Source organism: Biomphalaria glabrata, chromosome 16, assembly GCF_947242115.1.
Source record: "Biomphalaria glabrata chromosome 16, xgBioGlab47.1, whole genome shotgun sequence".
Classification (NCBI taxonomy): domain Eukaryota; kingdom Metazoa; phylum Mollusca; class Gastropoda; family Planorbidae; genus Biomphalaria; species Biomphalaria glabrata.
Window position 1 is genome coordinate 30984655 of NC_074726.1, and position 16119 is coordinate 31000773.

Below are 16119 nucleotides of genomic sequence, written 5' to 3' on the forward strand. Positions count from 1 at the left end.
AATTGTCACAGTCTTAGTTGACATTGCATGATCTAAAGTTCACGTCATGTTAAGAGTTTAAAAGACACGTGGAATTCCTGATTTAGAAAACAGGAAGTAGAATGAATAAAGTTGACTTTGAGTTCAGTCAAGTCAAGTCAGTAAGGTTTTGCTCCCGGTCCAGGAAGGTTGGACGTTGCTTCCTGGACTGGTGTATATATATGTATATAGGATGAAAGTCGATGGACTAATGATTGTTGATTAATAATATTTGAGAGTTGATTTCATTATGTGCTTATTGAATATTAAGGTATTATTCGTATTTCAATGGATATCTATAGTTGAAGCTCCAGTGTCACTAGTAGTAATTGTTCTTATTGTTACCCGCTGAGATGCGGACGTGATTGATACATTTGATACCGCTGCTATGCGGATAGGATTGTTTATTATTTCTTGACTTGTAGCACTAACAAGGAGTGCAGTGCATTATTATTGTAGTAAAATAAACTTCATGTTTGTCTGCTGAAACGAGCTTCAGTTAGTTTATAATATTCGTCTTGTCACGTGTCTAGAGTACTTCAGGAAGCAAGAACTCAGCATTACACATTGACACTAATGATATGGAAAATATTTCTCTATTGGTAGCATTATCTCGGTATGTTATTCAAATGATCCTTCTCAGCCGTCACTGCTCAGTCTTTTTTCAAGGTGGCGTTGGGACAATGATTGTTTTGAGTAGGTTTGTTCAAATCGGCCGTGCTTTTTGAAAGATGGCTCCTGCTTTCCAATCCGTGATAACACTGCCTAAATTCGGGTGTAACAAATCAATAATTTAGCTTACAGTTTTATTGTTCAATTTTAAGAAACAAAAAAAACCCACAATAGTTGTTTGATTTTAGGGAGAGATTTCGTTTTCCTTGGAGGGGGGGGGCGGGGGGACCCCCTGAGCCTACCGCACTGGGTGACACCGACCCTAGTGACTCCACTGAATCTAGCCATGCATGTTAATCAATAATATAAACTTTAGCCTACTAAGTAGTTGGTTATCCTGGCTGATACCACACTCTAATTTTTAGTACCCATTAGAGTTTGGTGGACTTAGAGGTATCATAAATATTCTGAATCTCAAAGCCCTTGTCTTTACCAGGTTCAGAAGTCATGTGTTGTAACCTTCAGCCATTAAATCACCTAATTAAAGATGTAGTGAAAGAAGTGTATACTAAAAAAAAATGTATATGGGTTAAATACATTTTGTCGCATCATAACCTCAAAATGAATTTTTAAAATTTTTATTTGTCTAAATTATACAGAACTAAAGATTTTGAGATTCTTGTGGACAACATGCACCTAAAAATACATTTTGAGAAAACGCATTTAAAGTTTTTATAATGATATAAAATATTTATTGCAACCATAAAAATGAAAAAAAAAAAAGGGAATATTTACATAATATAACATAATAGATAAAAAAAACTATTCATTAAAATGGCCTGATTGATAGGTTGGACCTTCTAGAACCTCTGCCCGGTTTTGCTTCTGTGCATGCAGGGCATACTCATAAGTCCACAAAACCTATCAAATTTAGAATGCGAGATGCCAGATTCTTTTAATGCAGCGACAGCGCGGACATTAATTTCCAGATGAACATTATTACTTTTTTTTTGAGGTCCAGTCAGGCCACAAATATGTTTCACAATTTAGGCATTTGATTTTAATCAAATGAGCCATGCCTTTTGATTGTGTGATGCACATGGTTAATTTTTTGTCGAAGCAATGTGGACACCACAACAAGGAGACCATTGTGGTCAATTCCATTGAATTCATCATATATGAAATCTTCAGGCAGCCTCTTATTGGTGTTATCAGCGTTAGTAATTGCAGTTAGAATTATTTTTCGTTCAGCTGCACTTGCAGGCTGCGTTGTTGCTGCTTCAGATCCAGCTGTATCCAAAACAGAGCTGCAAACAAATAAAAAAAAATTAGAGGTTCTTTAAAAAAAAATTCAATAGTATGAAAGTACACGTCACATCTATTTATGTACAACATGAAGATTATTTTAAATTTTATAATGCATTTTAGGAATCATATATTGTATTAATCATCAAAAGTAAAAAATGTAAAGAGACATGTTACATGTAGATCTATATATCATGGTTCATACAACTTTTGTGAAAATGAATTCCAGACATTTATCTTATGTTTTCCAGACTTACTAACAGTAAAAAGGATGGCTACCTGAGCATGCCATATGTGCTCTGGACTGCTGTATTTGTGATCTTGGGTTCAAACCCTTCCAATAACTAACCCCTGTCGTACTGTGGGAGGTTTGGACTAGGGTGTAATAATAATTTTCAATTATTAAGGAACATACGATACAAGGGGGAAAAAAAGTCACTAATCTTGTAGCACTTAGACTTGGGAATTTAATAGGCCCTATATAGTTTAATAGGCCTAACTTAGTTGTAAAATCTTATTCTTAATCTCATAACTGTCATAACTAGTCCAATAGTTTTATAATTTTTATATAGATATTTAGTGGCTTAAACATTAGACAGTAGTTAAAAAGTAAAGACATTTAGACTAGCCTAGGTTAGAGGGCCTACCTCTAGTAGGCCTATAATTCTATTGGAGGAGATAATTTTAAATAAAGATCTAGAGATAGATTAACTGTATTGAACTTGAAATTTAATTTGTAGTAGTGGCTTACTTATGTCTAATTCACAATAGGCCTATGCCTATGTGAATACTGACTTGTTTTTTTTAACGGGGTAAAAATTGATAATATTGATATCTGGAACTAAATCTATATCATAACCATACTAGATTATAATTATAGATCTATATGCTAAGTATGCTAGATCTAAATCTAGACTTAGATCAAGACTAAATCTAGTAGTAGATCTAGTATTCTAAGTCTTTTTAGTTTTTGAGTTTAGACTCAAGATCTATATTCTACATCAGTGGTTCCCAAACTTTTTTGTCTCATAGACCCCTTGCCATGCTTTCCAGTTTTCGGTAGACCCCCTGAATTTTTTTGAAAATTCATTCATTTCAAATGTGTTTTTCTTGCAGATTCTAGGCCATATGGCATGATATGGGATATAGATCTATATACATTGAGGATTATTCAAATTAAAATGAAGCAAAAAAAAAGGTTAATATGCATTACTTGAATTGACAAATAAAAAAACAACCTATTGGTGGAAACGATTGATACTAAAATTTTCATATTGAGCTTCAATTTAGGATTAACGTTATATCTTCTCGACTAGATGATTTGACTAAGTTAAACTTGGAAAATAAGAAAATTCCTACAGTACAATGCATGCTACATTCATTTAATCCTCACAAGAAACACTGAGATTATGACTTTGTTTAGACAAAATTTAGGTTATCACATTGTAGCTACAAATTAACCTCATGAAATTTATGAAACAAGTCTGTTACATAGACATGTCCGATTCCCGCTTTTTTTTTTGTTTTGTTTTAAAATTGGAACATTAGCACCCAAGAACTCAAAATATTGTCACACATAAACATAAGCATTATGGCAACTATCATACTTCAGTGTGACGGAGCTATTGATCAAAAAGTTCTTTGTAGATTTCTTGATTCATAACATAACGAAAAATATGATAGTAATAACACTATTTTATAGGGCAAGGTTAACTAGTCCAGCTTTTTTTTAAATTTTAGAAGTAAGTCATTTAAAAGCAATTACATAAGAACCTTCCAGTGTCCTTACTCAATTACTATTACATCTTGGAACTGTAGTGTTACTTAGAGGAATTTTGTTCATGACATCAGATATAGGATTGTGTAAAACAGGTTTCAATGGCTGGCAAACTATATTTTTGCCTATAGTGTGCAATTTTCTAGAGTTTGATAAAGTAAAGTGCTGTAAAATGTTCACAAACCTCTTCTCTTTTATGATGTTTAAGCAAAAAAAATTTTCTACAGTGGCTCTTTTCTGAACTTGAATTGTTAAAACGTAGTCTATTTTAAATCTCAATATATTTTATCATGCTGGCGTAGTCTCAAATGATGTTCCAGATATAATGGTTTCATAGCGACATAACTTTAAACTTTATTGCATAAAAAGCACAAATGCAATTGCTTGTTTCACACGAAATGAAGCCAAATTTCTATTAACCAACACTGGACCCTCTACAGTCCTTTTTAGACTCTGCCATGTACAATATTACTTTCATATAGAAAAAATTAAGCAAATTAAAAGTAAATTTAAAAAATAAAATAGTTTAGACATGCTTAAATAAGATCCCGTATCGTAGACCCCCATTCACAGTTCATAGACCCCCAATTTTTTTTTTCACCTCCGTAGACCCCATGGAAGTCCTCGTAGACCCCTGGGGGTCTATATAGACCACTTTGGGAATCACTGTTCTACATTGAATAGATTTGGGGAAAAAAAAAAAAAGGGGGAGGGGGGGTAATCGTGCATAGATCGAGACTAAATCTAGTTGCAGACCTAGTAATCTAAGTCATTCTTGTGCTCTAGTCTTTTATCTTTTAGTTTAGACTAAGATCTAGATCTATATTCTATGTTGACTAGATATAATATAACTTGTTTTCTTTATTAAACTGGGGAAGGGGGGGGGGGGAAATCGTGCATAGATCGAGACTAAATTAGGTACTAAATCTAGTAGTAGACCTAGATATAGTAATCTAATTCGCGCATAGATGAAGACTAAATCTAATTCTAGACCTAGTAATGGAAGTCATTCTAAAGGCCTAGTCTTTAGTTTAGACTCAAGTGCGCATAGACAGCTGCCAAATAATTAACCTAAAAAACTAGCGGCCTTCGATGGGAAGTTTTACCGATCTTATAGGCATATTCTATGTTGACTAGATATATTATAATATAATTTGTTTTCTTTATTTAATGGGGGGTAGGGGGGGGGGGAATCACACATAGATCGAGGCTAACATTAGGCTAGTAGAAAACCTTGATCTATTAAGAAGTGGCGCATAGATCAAGACTAAATCTAGTAATCTAGTCTAGTAGAATTTAGTAGATCTAGTAGACCTAGAACAGATATAGATCTAGTAATAAAAGTCGCGCATAGTCATAGATCGAGACTAAATCTAGTAGTAGACCTAGATCTAGTAAACTATCTAAGTCGCGAATAGATCGAGACTTTTAAATCTAGTAGTAGACCTAGATCTAGTAAGTCATTCTTGTTGCCAAATATTTTTGGTTTAGATCTAGACTCTCTCTCTATATATATTCTATATTGACGTCATTGACGAGATATATTTGTTTTCTTTATTTAAAAAGGGGGGGGGGGAGTTTCGCCCATGCATAAATAAATCTAGGCCAAAAACTTCCCTAACTGAAATTTGATCGACCATCTAGATAATATAGAATAACATCTTCTAATCATCATCTTTTTTGAAGTAACGTCTGTATTATATAAGATAAGATAACAGCAGTCATAATAAACTAGTTACTAGTCTAGGACTAGATCTATTACTAAATCTGATTTAAGTCTACAGTACACCGTCTAGAAATTGGCTGGCATTTCACCGACATGCCGTGGATTGCTCGTGCTTTCACAATAGATAGATCTAGTAGGCCTATTAATGGAAGCCTCTATGCCCAACTAGATCTAGCAGCCTAGCGTTTTACCGGTTACGGCGCTTGAGGGCTGAATGACATCGGATTAATTTTTTTTTTCAAATTCCAGACTTTTTCCAGACATTTAACAAAATTGCCTCGAAAAGTAGCAATTTTCCAGACTTTTTTAAGACTGAAATCTGAATTTTGAAATTCCAGACTTTTTCCAGACCGCGTACGAACCTTGATATATGTATTAGATCTTAAAAAAAAAAAGACCAAGTTGAAGTCCTACAAAATTGAGAAAACACTAAATGTGGCTCAACAGAGATGGCTGAGACGGATTTTGGGAGTCAGTTACACAGATCGGATCTCAAACAAGGAAATCCTATGCCGAACTGGGAGTCGAACACTTAGTGAGGTTGTGACTGAGCGTCGCATGAGGTTTGCGGGACATGTTCTACGTCAAAATGAATTACGCACACCAAGAGTTGCGATAACATGGAAGCCAAAACGAGGAAAGCGCAAACAGGGACGTCCTCGTATTACCTGGCGACACACCTTCATGGAGGACCTCAGAACAGTGGACACCAGATGGGAGGAGGCTTCAGACATTGCCAGTGACAGATCATTATGGAGACAGCTTGCCGCCCAATGCGCCGAACGGCGCGGGAGGACCTAAGTCTAAGTAAGAAGTCCTACAACTACATGATAATCTAGATTTAGAATCTAGATCTAGATGTCTAGATCTAGATAATCTAGAATATCTAGTGACAATCTAGTCATTCTTATTCTAGTTCTATGTGATCTATGTCCCTAATCTATACTAAGTAATACTAGATCTAAAAAAGGAGAGATCTCTATGTTTGCAATCACTGTCATGATATTTATTTAATGTCTAGATCTATATATAGATCTAGAAGTGATTCATTGATATGATAAACACGTTGCGTTTGTCGAATTCAAAGATTGATGAAGCAAAGGTTTCATTATCAGAATTATCTCATTATTTTATCAATTTATGTGTAAGCACACGCTGGTCTAGTAAATAAAAAAACTCTAGATCTAGACTTACCTTTGTAATTATGCATTTGTCTTTGAAGCATGTCTTCCTCTGGGCTTACAGTAACGTTTTTTCTTTCCAAACATATAACCTTTTGTTGGCATTTCTGAGTTTGAATAATGAATCGAGTGTTGATGTGAAGGAAGCTTTCAAATGTTTACAGAAGGACCGGTTCACGTCATGTGCGCATGCGTGCAAATTTTGTTGTCATAGTTACCAATGTAGCTTTGATAGTGCGCATGCGTAAATATGGCTTAGTGAGTGTGTATATGAGGATATAGGAAAAAAAAAAGAGGTAGTGACGTATTTTGAAAGTTTATATTTATAGAATGAGAACCCATGCTCATAATCGGAACTAGAAAAGTAGACCTTTGTATCGATACCATCTGTTAGGGATAAGAGCGTACATTAGCTTATCAACTTTAGCTTACAAAATGTTGATTTTTAACCAAAACATCAAAATTTTGCTTATACATCTACTTTTAAAATACAAAATTGATGTATAAAGCGCAGTTTTTTTTAGTATTCTGATAGGGAATTCGTTTTTTAGACATTTTAAACTATTAAAATCAATTAATTTTAAAATATCGATATTTTTGACCTAGATCGATGTTTTCTCACTGTGCATCCCCCTTAACTACTCAGAAGTCCGATTTTAAAGATCCATCCCCCAAAAAAAAGCACAAGCCGATTTCAAATAGCCACTACAAATAACAAACAGGTCGATTCAAAACAGAAACTACGAATAATGTCCAAGCAGCGGCTATGAAAAATGCACAAGTCTATTCAATCAGCCACCACCAAAAGAGTAGAAGTTGATTCTAAGTAACCACAAAAAAAAAAAAAAACACCGATTCAAAACAGTCATTACAAAAAAGTCGATTCCGAAAAAGCAATCACAAAAAAAAAAATGGATTACAAACAACAATTAATTTAAGAAATTTCTTGATTCGAAGACAAGCCTTATTAAGTCCTTAATTAAGATCATTCGGGAAATACCAAAAATAAAATACAAAAGCTTTAAAGCAAGCCTGCAGATTATCACTATAGGTTGTTCCAAGATTTCGAATCTGTCAACAACTGTTCTTACTAAGCATCTAGGAGGTAAAAAGAACCTGTGCAAGAAATTTCTTTTTAATAGGTGCGACAATGTAAGAGATTTCTTGGTTTTCGAAGACAAGCTTTATAATTTCCTTATTAAGTTGATTGGGAAATATCAAAAATAAAATACATAGCTTTCATAGCAAGCCTGTGGTTTTTCGCAAATGGTGGTCCCAACGTATTGATTCTTTCGAAACCCGTTCTTATTAAGCATATAGGAGGTAAAAGAAACCTGTGTACGAAATTTCACGTAAATAGAAGCGACAGTTTAAGAGATATCTTGATTTTCGAAGACAAGTCTTATAATCTCCTAATATTTATTTATAGTTGATTTGGGAAATACCAATAATAAAATACAAAGCTTTGATAGCAAGCCTGTGATTTTTCGCAAATTGTGGTCCCAACGTTTTGATTCTATCGAAACCCGTTCTTAGTAAGCATCTAGGAGGTAAAAGGAACCTGTGTACTAGATTTCACTTGAATAGAAGCGACAGTTTAAGAGATATCTTGATTTTCGGAGACAAGCCTTATAATTTCCTTATAAAGTTGATTTGGGAAATACCAATAATAAAATACAAAGCTTTGATAGCAAGCCTGTGGTTTTTCGCAAATTGTGGTCCCAACGTTTTTATTCTATAGAAACCCGTTCTTAGTAAGCATCTAGGAGGTAAAAGAAACCTGTGTACAAAATTTCATGTAAATAGAAGCGACAGTTTAAAAGATATCTTGATTTTCGAAGACAAGTCTTATAATCTCCTAATATTTATTTATAGTTGATTTGGGAAATACCAATAATAAAATACAAAGCTTTGATAGCAAGCCTGTGGTTTTTCGCAAATTGTGGTCCCAACGTTTTTATTCTATCGAAACTCGTTCTTAGTAAGCATCTAGGAGGTAAAAGGAACCTGTGTACTAAATCTCACTTGAATAGAAGCGACAGTTTAAGAGATATCTTGATTTTCAGAGACAAGCCTTATAATTTCCTTATTAAGTTGATTTGGGAAATACCAATAATAAAATACAAAGCTTTGATAGCAAGCCTGTGGTTTTTCGCAAATTGTGGTCCCAACGTTTTTATTCTATCGAAACCCGTTCTTAGTAAGCATCTTGGAGGTAAAAGGAACCTGTGTACTAAATCTCACTTGAATAGAAGCGACAGTTTAAGAGATATCTTGATTTTAGGAGACAAGCCTTATAATTTCCTTATTAAGTTGATTTGGGAAATACCAATAATAAAATACAAAGCTTTGATAGCAAGCCTGTGGTTTTTCGCAAATTGTGGTCCCAACGTTTTTATTCTATCGAAACCCGTTCTTAGTAAGCATCTAGGAGGTAAAAGGAACCTGTGTACTAAATCTCACTTGAATAGAAGCGACAGTTTAAGAGATATCTTGATTTTAAGAGACAAGCCTTATAATTTCCTTATTAAGTTGATTTGGGAAATACCAATAATAAAATACAAAGCTTTGATAGCAAGCCTGTGGTTTTTCGCAAATTGTGGTCCCAACGTTTTTATTCTATAGAAACCCGTTCTTAGTAAGCATCTTGGAGGTAAAAGAAACCTGTGTACAAAATTTCACGTAAATAGAAGCGACAGTTTAAAAGATATCTTGATTTTCGAAGACAAGTCTTATAATCTCCTAATATTTATTTATAGTTGATTTGGGAAATACCAATAATAAAATACAAAGCTTTGATAGCAAGCCTGTGGTTTTTCGCAAATTGTGGTCCCAACGTTTTTATTCTATCGAAACCCGTTCTTAGTAAGCATCTAGGAGGTAAAAGGAACCTGTGTACTAAATCTCACTTGAATAGAAGCGACAGTTTAAGAGATATCTTGATTTTAAGAGACAAGCCTTATAATTTCCTTATTAAGTTGATTTGGGAAATACCAATAATAAAATACAAAGCTTTGATAGCAAGCCTGTGGTTTTTCGCAAATTGTGGTCCCAACGTTTTTATTCTATAGAAACCCGTTCTTAGTAAGCATCTTGGAGGTAAAAGAAACCTGTGTACAAAATTTCACGTAAATAGAAGCGACAGTTTAAAAGATATCTTGATTTTCGAAGACAAGTCTTATAATCTCCTAATATTTATTTATAGTTGATTTGGGAAATACCAATAATAAAATACAAAGCTTTGATAGCAAGCCTGTGGTTTTTCGCAAATTGTGGTCCCAACGTTTTTATTCTATCGAAACCCGTTCTTAGTAAGCAACTAGGAGGTAAAAGGAACCTGTGTACTAAATCTCACTTGAATAGAAACGACAGTTTAAGAGATATCTTGATTTTCAGAGACAAGCCTTATAATTTCCTTATTAAGTTGATCTGGGAAATACCAATAATAAAATACAAAGCTTTGATAGCAAGCCTGTGGTTTTTCGCAAATTGTGGTCCTAACGTTTTGATTCTATCGAAACCCGTTCTTAGTAAGCATCTAGGAGGTAAAAGGAACCTGTGTACTAAATTTCACTTGAATAGAAGCGACAGTTTAAGAAATATCTTGATTTTCGGAGACAAGCCTTATAATTTCCTTATTAAGTTGTTTTGGAAATACCAATAATAAAATACAAAGCTTTGATAGCAAGCCTGTAGTTTTTCGCAAATTGTGGTCCCAACGTTTTTATTCTATCGAAACCCGTTCTTAGTAAGCATCTAGGAGGTAAAAGGAACCTGTGTACTAAATCTCACTTGAATAGAAGCGACAGTTTAAGAGATATCTTGATTTTCAGAGACAAGCCTTATAATTTCCTTATTAAGTTGATTTGGGAAATACCAATAATAAAATACAAAGCTTTGATAGCAAGCCTGTGGTTTTTCGCAAATTGTGGTCCCAACGTTTTTATTCTATAGAAACCCGTTCTTAGTAAGCATCTAGGAGGTAAAAGAAACCTGTGTACAAAATTTCACGTAAATAGAAGCGACAGTTTAAAAGATATCTTGATTTTCGAAGACAAGTCTTATAATCTCCTAATATTTATTTATAGTTGATTTGGGAAATACCAATAATAAAATACAAAGCTTTGATAGCAAGCCTGTGTTTTTTCGCAAATTGTGGTCCTAACGTTTTTATTCTATCGAAACCCGTTCTTAGTAAGCAACTAGGAGGTAAAAGGAACCTGTGTACTAAATCTCACTTGAATAGAAACGACAGTTTAAGAGATATCTTGATTTTCAGAGACAAGCCTTATAATTTCCTTATTAAGTTGATCTGGGAAATACCAATAATAAAATACAAAGCTTTGATAGCAAGCCTGTGGTTTTTCGCAAATTGTGGTCCTAACGTTTTGATTCTATCGAAACCCGTTCTTAGTAAGCATCTAGGAGGTAAAAGGAACCTGTGTACTAAATTTTACTTGAATAGAAGCGACAGTTTAAGAGATATCTTGATTTTCGGAGACAAGCCTTATAATTTCCTTATTAAGTTGTTTTGGAAATACCAATAATAAAATACAAAGCTTTGATAGCAAGCCTGTGGTTTTTCGCAAATTGTGGTCCCAACGTTTTGATTCTATCGAAACCCGTTCTTAGTAAGCATCTAGGAGGTAAAAGGAACCTGTGTACTAGATTTCACTTGAATAGAAGCGACAGTTTAAGAGATATCTTGATTTTAGGAGACAAGCCTTATAATTTCCCTATTAAGTTGATTTGGGAAATACCAATAATAAAATACAAAGCTTTGATAGCAAGCCTGTGGTTTTTCGCAAATTGTGGTCCCAACGTTTTTATTCTATCGAAACCCGTTCTTAATAAGCATCTAGGAGGTAAAAAGGAACCCGTGTACTAGATTTCACTTGAATAGAAGCGACAGTTTAAGAGATATCTTGATTTTCAGAGACAAGCCTTATAATTTCCTTATTAAGTTGATTTGGGAAATACCAATAATAAAATACAAAGCTTTGATAGAAAGCCTGTGGTTTTTCGCAAATTGTGGTCCCAACGTTTTTATTCTATCGAAACCCGTTCTTAGTAAGCATCTAGGAGGTAAAAGAAACCTGTGTACGAAATTTCACGTAAATAGAAGCGACAGTTTAAGAGATATCTTGATTTTCGAAGACAAGTCTTATAATCTCCTAATATTTATTTATAGATCTAGTTATTCTAGTATCGTATTATTTCCGACATTTGGATATTTCCGGTATTTGGGTTCCACCCTTATCAGTATAAACAACCATATTGGTTTACGTTCGATTGACGACTGCTGATAAAGTTTTCTGTACACTACGTGTTGACTTATTATTCAACTTCTAAATCTAGACTATATGTAGGCAAAAAACTTAAAAATAAATAGACCTTGTAGATTTGTAATTCTAGATCTAGATCTAGAACTTATAAGACCAAGACTTAGCCGGCAGGCTTGGCTGAGGGCTGAGAGAGGCCTTATTCCGGGCTATTAAATTTAATGTGGCAATGGAATTGACGTCGATGATCAACTAAACAAATTATCCTTAGTCCTTGCCATAACTGATGCCTCTCAATCAAAACTTAGAAATAATTAGAAAAGTAAAGCCTATCAAAGCTTGCAATACACATGTGATCTAATTCTAGATCTATAGATTTATCTAGATTATCAACAGTTCGCTTTCAGTAGTTTCAGTGGATCTGATTTCACTACTAGATCTATAAGTATAACTACTACAAGTTGTAGTACAAGATCTGATCTAGATCTATAGGAAAGGCCCATCAGCGAAATGGCATACAAAGCGAACACCTCCCGGTATTTTTTATCCTTTCTTATTTATTTCAAAAGTAACTGCAGAACTAATAAAATGGTGTTACAAAGACATTTTTCTACATTTCCCACATATTCACTTTTGTTTTCCCTCATAAAATAAAGCGTAGCTAAAGGTCAAAGTTGACATGTATGGAAATTTCATTCTCAAAACATTTCCGGATAAACGAGAATAGTCCGAACTTAAGGCGATTTGCATATTATGCTTCTAAATTGACGAGGAAATAGTTAGCTAGAATAGCTAAGGCTATTCATTCCGTTGAAAAAAAAATATTTTGGGGTGTTCGCTCAAAATGACCTTTTTAACTGAAAACCTATTCAGCGAAACCCCTATTATAAGCTTAAAAAGCCATTAATAATAATTTAGTTACTGATTTAATCTGTTTTTCTTTTTGTCTTATCTATTGTTATTGTTTGTAAACTGAAATATTAAAATAATAGGCCTATTTTTAACCTTAACCCAACGTCTTCGATTTCGAAGATTAAGGATGAGTGCATCACTACGTGTTTCACATGACTACGCCCAGTTGCGACCAGCATATTTTCCTGCATTTTCTTTCCGTCTAAAATGTTTGATTCGCAGCTCTCCAACAGTCTCTCAGAGGTCATATGCTGGCAGCTATTTTCCTCTATGCCAGTAAGGGTGAAATGACGCTTCAGTTGATCTTAACAGCGCTTATACGGAGGGGGGGGGGGGCCTCTGTTTTGCCCTCCTCCTTTTTTTTTAACTGTCTGGTTAACCTCTTGTTACTAATTAATGAGATTAATATGTGAATAAATGTTTAAAAGAAGTGCAGAATTCAACGTGAACTATATATTTAGTAATAAATATAAGAGTTACCATATAATATACATTTATAAAATTACAAGATCACTCCTGAGCCTTTCGTCTCCATGCCCGAAACCCAAGCTGTTGTAGATCTGTCTCCATACATCATCAATCCATCGCATTCGGGATCTGCCTTTGGGTCAATCAGCGTGTGTGTGTGGGGGGGGGGATTGAGTTGATGGTGATTAAGTGCACTTAACATAAGTTCTTAAAAAAAATAGTTGCAGTAACGAGAGTTTATGAAATGGAGAGTAGTACGACGTGGAGTAGCCTGTAGGAAGGTGGCGTGATAGAATTTTGTAGTTTCTTTATTTCTTTTAAGAAAAAAAATTGATCGCAAGTTTCGTAGGCTATATAGACATCAGTTCCAAGCAGAGAAAGGAGATGTGGAGCATGAGAAAGTGAAAACAAATTTAGGCTTTATGCGACAAGGAGGACAATAGTTATAATGCTTCATGGAAGAAGTTAGATGATAGAACTAACTGAAGCATAATTTCCTATATTTTAACATGCTATTTTTAACAGCCTTCGCTCATTATGACTCCCGCGAGAATTGCGTTCTCTGATTAGGTTTGACCCCTACCGCAAGTTGACTTGAATTATAAATTTAATAGCTGATATGGAAAAAAGAGTCAAATTTAATTTTATCGCCCATTAGCTGAGGAGTCCGCAGATGTTTTCATTTTTTTAATAAGTTAAACTATTGCAGAGTTATAAATTCTAAACTAAAAACTGGCACAAAAACATTCATCACATTTTATATTTTTCAGATGAAGATGCATAGCAGGCTTCATTATATTGCTTTTGGAACAGAGCCACATACAGATTAATAAAACCAGCTCTTTTGAGTAACAGGAAGGACTTGAAAACTACATATTAAAAAAACAAGCAGCAAAGAAGAAAATTTAAGGCAAGTTGTTTTTCTAAATATTTTGATTTATTATTTAAAATTAACTTCATTGTTTCTTTTGTTGTATGCATAATACAGAACAGGCAAATTATGAAAATAATCTTGACTAAAATCTTTCAATCTAGATTAGATTTAGATTTAACTTTTTAGAAATGATTTCCACAAGGGATGGGAATGGGCAGGGTTTAAACCCGGAACCATCGGTAAGTCTGAACAGTCCATCACACAAAATGCATGACCAGGCAGACATCTTGATTTGAATTACTAACTAAGATAGGCCTACTTTATAAAAAAAAACAACTAGTTCTTGGCGTCCATTGTTATTCAAACAGTTACATAGTTACAAAAATTGATCTTGAAATAAAATGTTTTTTTTTTAATAAACAAGTTAATTTAAAGACCTTACGATCTATAAGGCAGATGATGTAAAGGTCACCTGTTTCTGTGGACCACGGTTAATGAGGATGTCTTGGCCAGCACAATGAACAACCACCTTACTTTTCCCCAACTAATGTCAAATACCAATTAAACCTGGTTGGACTCAGAGGTATCCCAAAATTCAAAATACCAGTCTTTAACGAGATTCGAACCTGGTACTGCAGGTTTCACTAAGGGCCTCTTTTGAATGAATAGATCTACAATTTTCATACTAATAGATAAGTTAATAATAATTAATATACAAACAATACTTCAATTCATTTCTTTTATTTCCACAAATAAATGAATGCATATTATGATTTGAATAAATATATCTATATATTAAATTATATAAATATTTCTCATTGGATAGCTTGGATAAAATACGGGTACAAAAAAAAAATACACTGTCTCACATTTACACATATTTATATATAATATAATTTAACTACTATAATTATGAATGTACACAAATTATTTTTTTTAACACACATTATTTCAAATATTCTAGGTAAACCAGCCTATGTATTAGCTGATATGTTTAAAATTCATCCCACAACTGCATCTAAGACAGGGGTGGGCAAATTACGACCCGGGGGCCGGATGTGGCCCAGCGGAATGTTTTATGCGGCCTGCTGACACCTACAGCAGACATGCCTATAGTCCCGCATTATGCGGAAACGGCCCGCAAAATCATCAAAAAAGCTCACATGTTCCGCCGTCCCGCATTCACGATTTTTTGTTCCGCCAAGTCTGAATTCCGACACTAAAAAAAAAATTGCCATTTTATCATTATTTATTAATAGTGCGAATTGAAAATACTGAGTGCAAAATAAAACATATATAGGTCTGTGTTTATTGTTTACATTTCATCTACTTCCGGACCCGGTGTGTCCTAAATTTACGAAGAAATGGTTGAAGACTAGATCTACATCTAGTTCTAGACATAGATCTCTAGATCTACTGATCTAGTAGTCTAGGTCTAGATATTAGAATTAGATCTATTCTTAGAATCTAGTAAGTGCTAATTAGCCAAATATTCCATTCAAATCCCTTTCTTTTCATGACAATGGTGGCTCTACTAGTACAGTACTCTTACTCTACTAGTCTAGTCTAACTAGATCTATCATCATCTACCTAGACAATCTAGTCTTAGTCTAGACTAGGCTACTAGACTAGATAGGTCTAGGTCACTAGACTTCTAGATCTAGAATCTAGACTAGATTTAGATTAGAATGAATAGATTTCAATAGATCTAGATCTAATCTAGTCTAGATCTAGATTATTCTAGATTGTTTTTTAGATTTTAGATGATTTGATAGATCAAATAGATCTGCAATCTGACTACATCTATTCTAATTCTAACACTAACTCCTTGAACTGGTTTCTAAGTAATCTAAGAAACTTTCAAAAGGATTTAAAAAAAAAACGTTATTAAAGATCTAGACCTAAATTGATTAATTAACTTGACTTAGACTTAGACACAGTAAGTCTAACTCTAAGGCCTAAAT

The 16119-nt window shown here is 34.0% G+C and overlaps 1 long non-coding RNA gene across 1 annotated transcript; it reads right to left on the reverse strand.

The window, feature by feature from the left end:
* Positions 1-1352: 1352 nt before the first annotated feature.
* Positions 1353-7416, reverse strand: LOC129923515 (uncharacterized). Its single transcript, XR_008775481.1, has 2 exons — positions 6633-7416; positions 1353-1937 (listed from the first exon to the last, which is right to left on the reverse strand). It is a non-coding gene; the product is annotated as an uncharacterized LOC129923515 (long non-coding RNA).
* Between the last annotated feature and the right edge of the window lie 8703 nt (positions 7417-16119).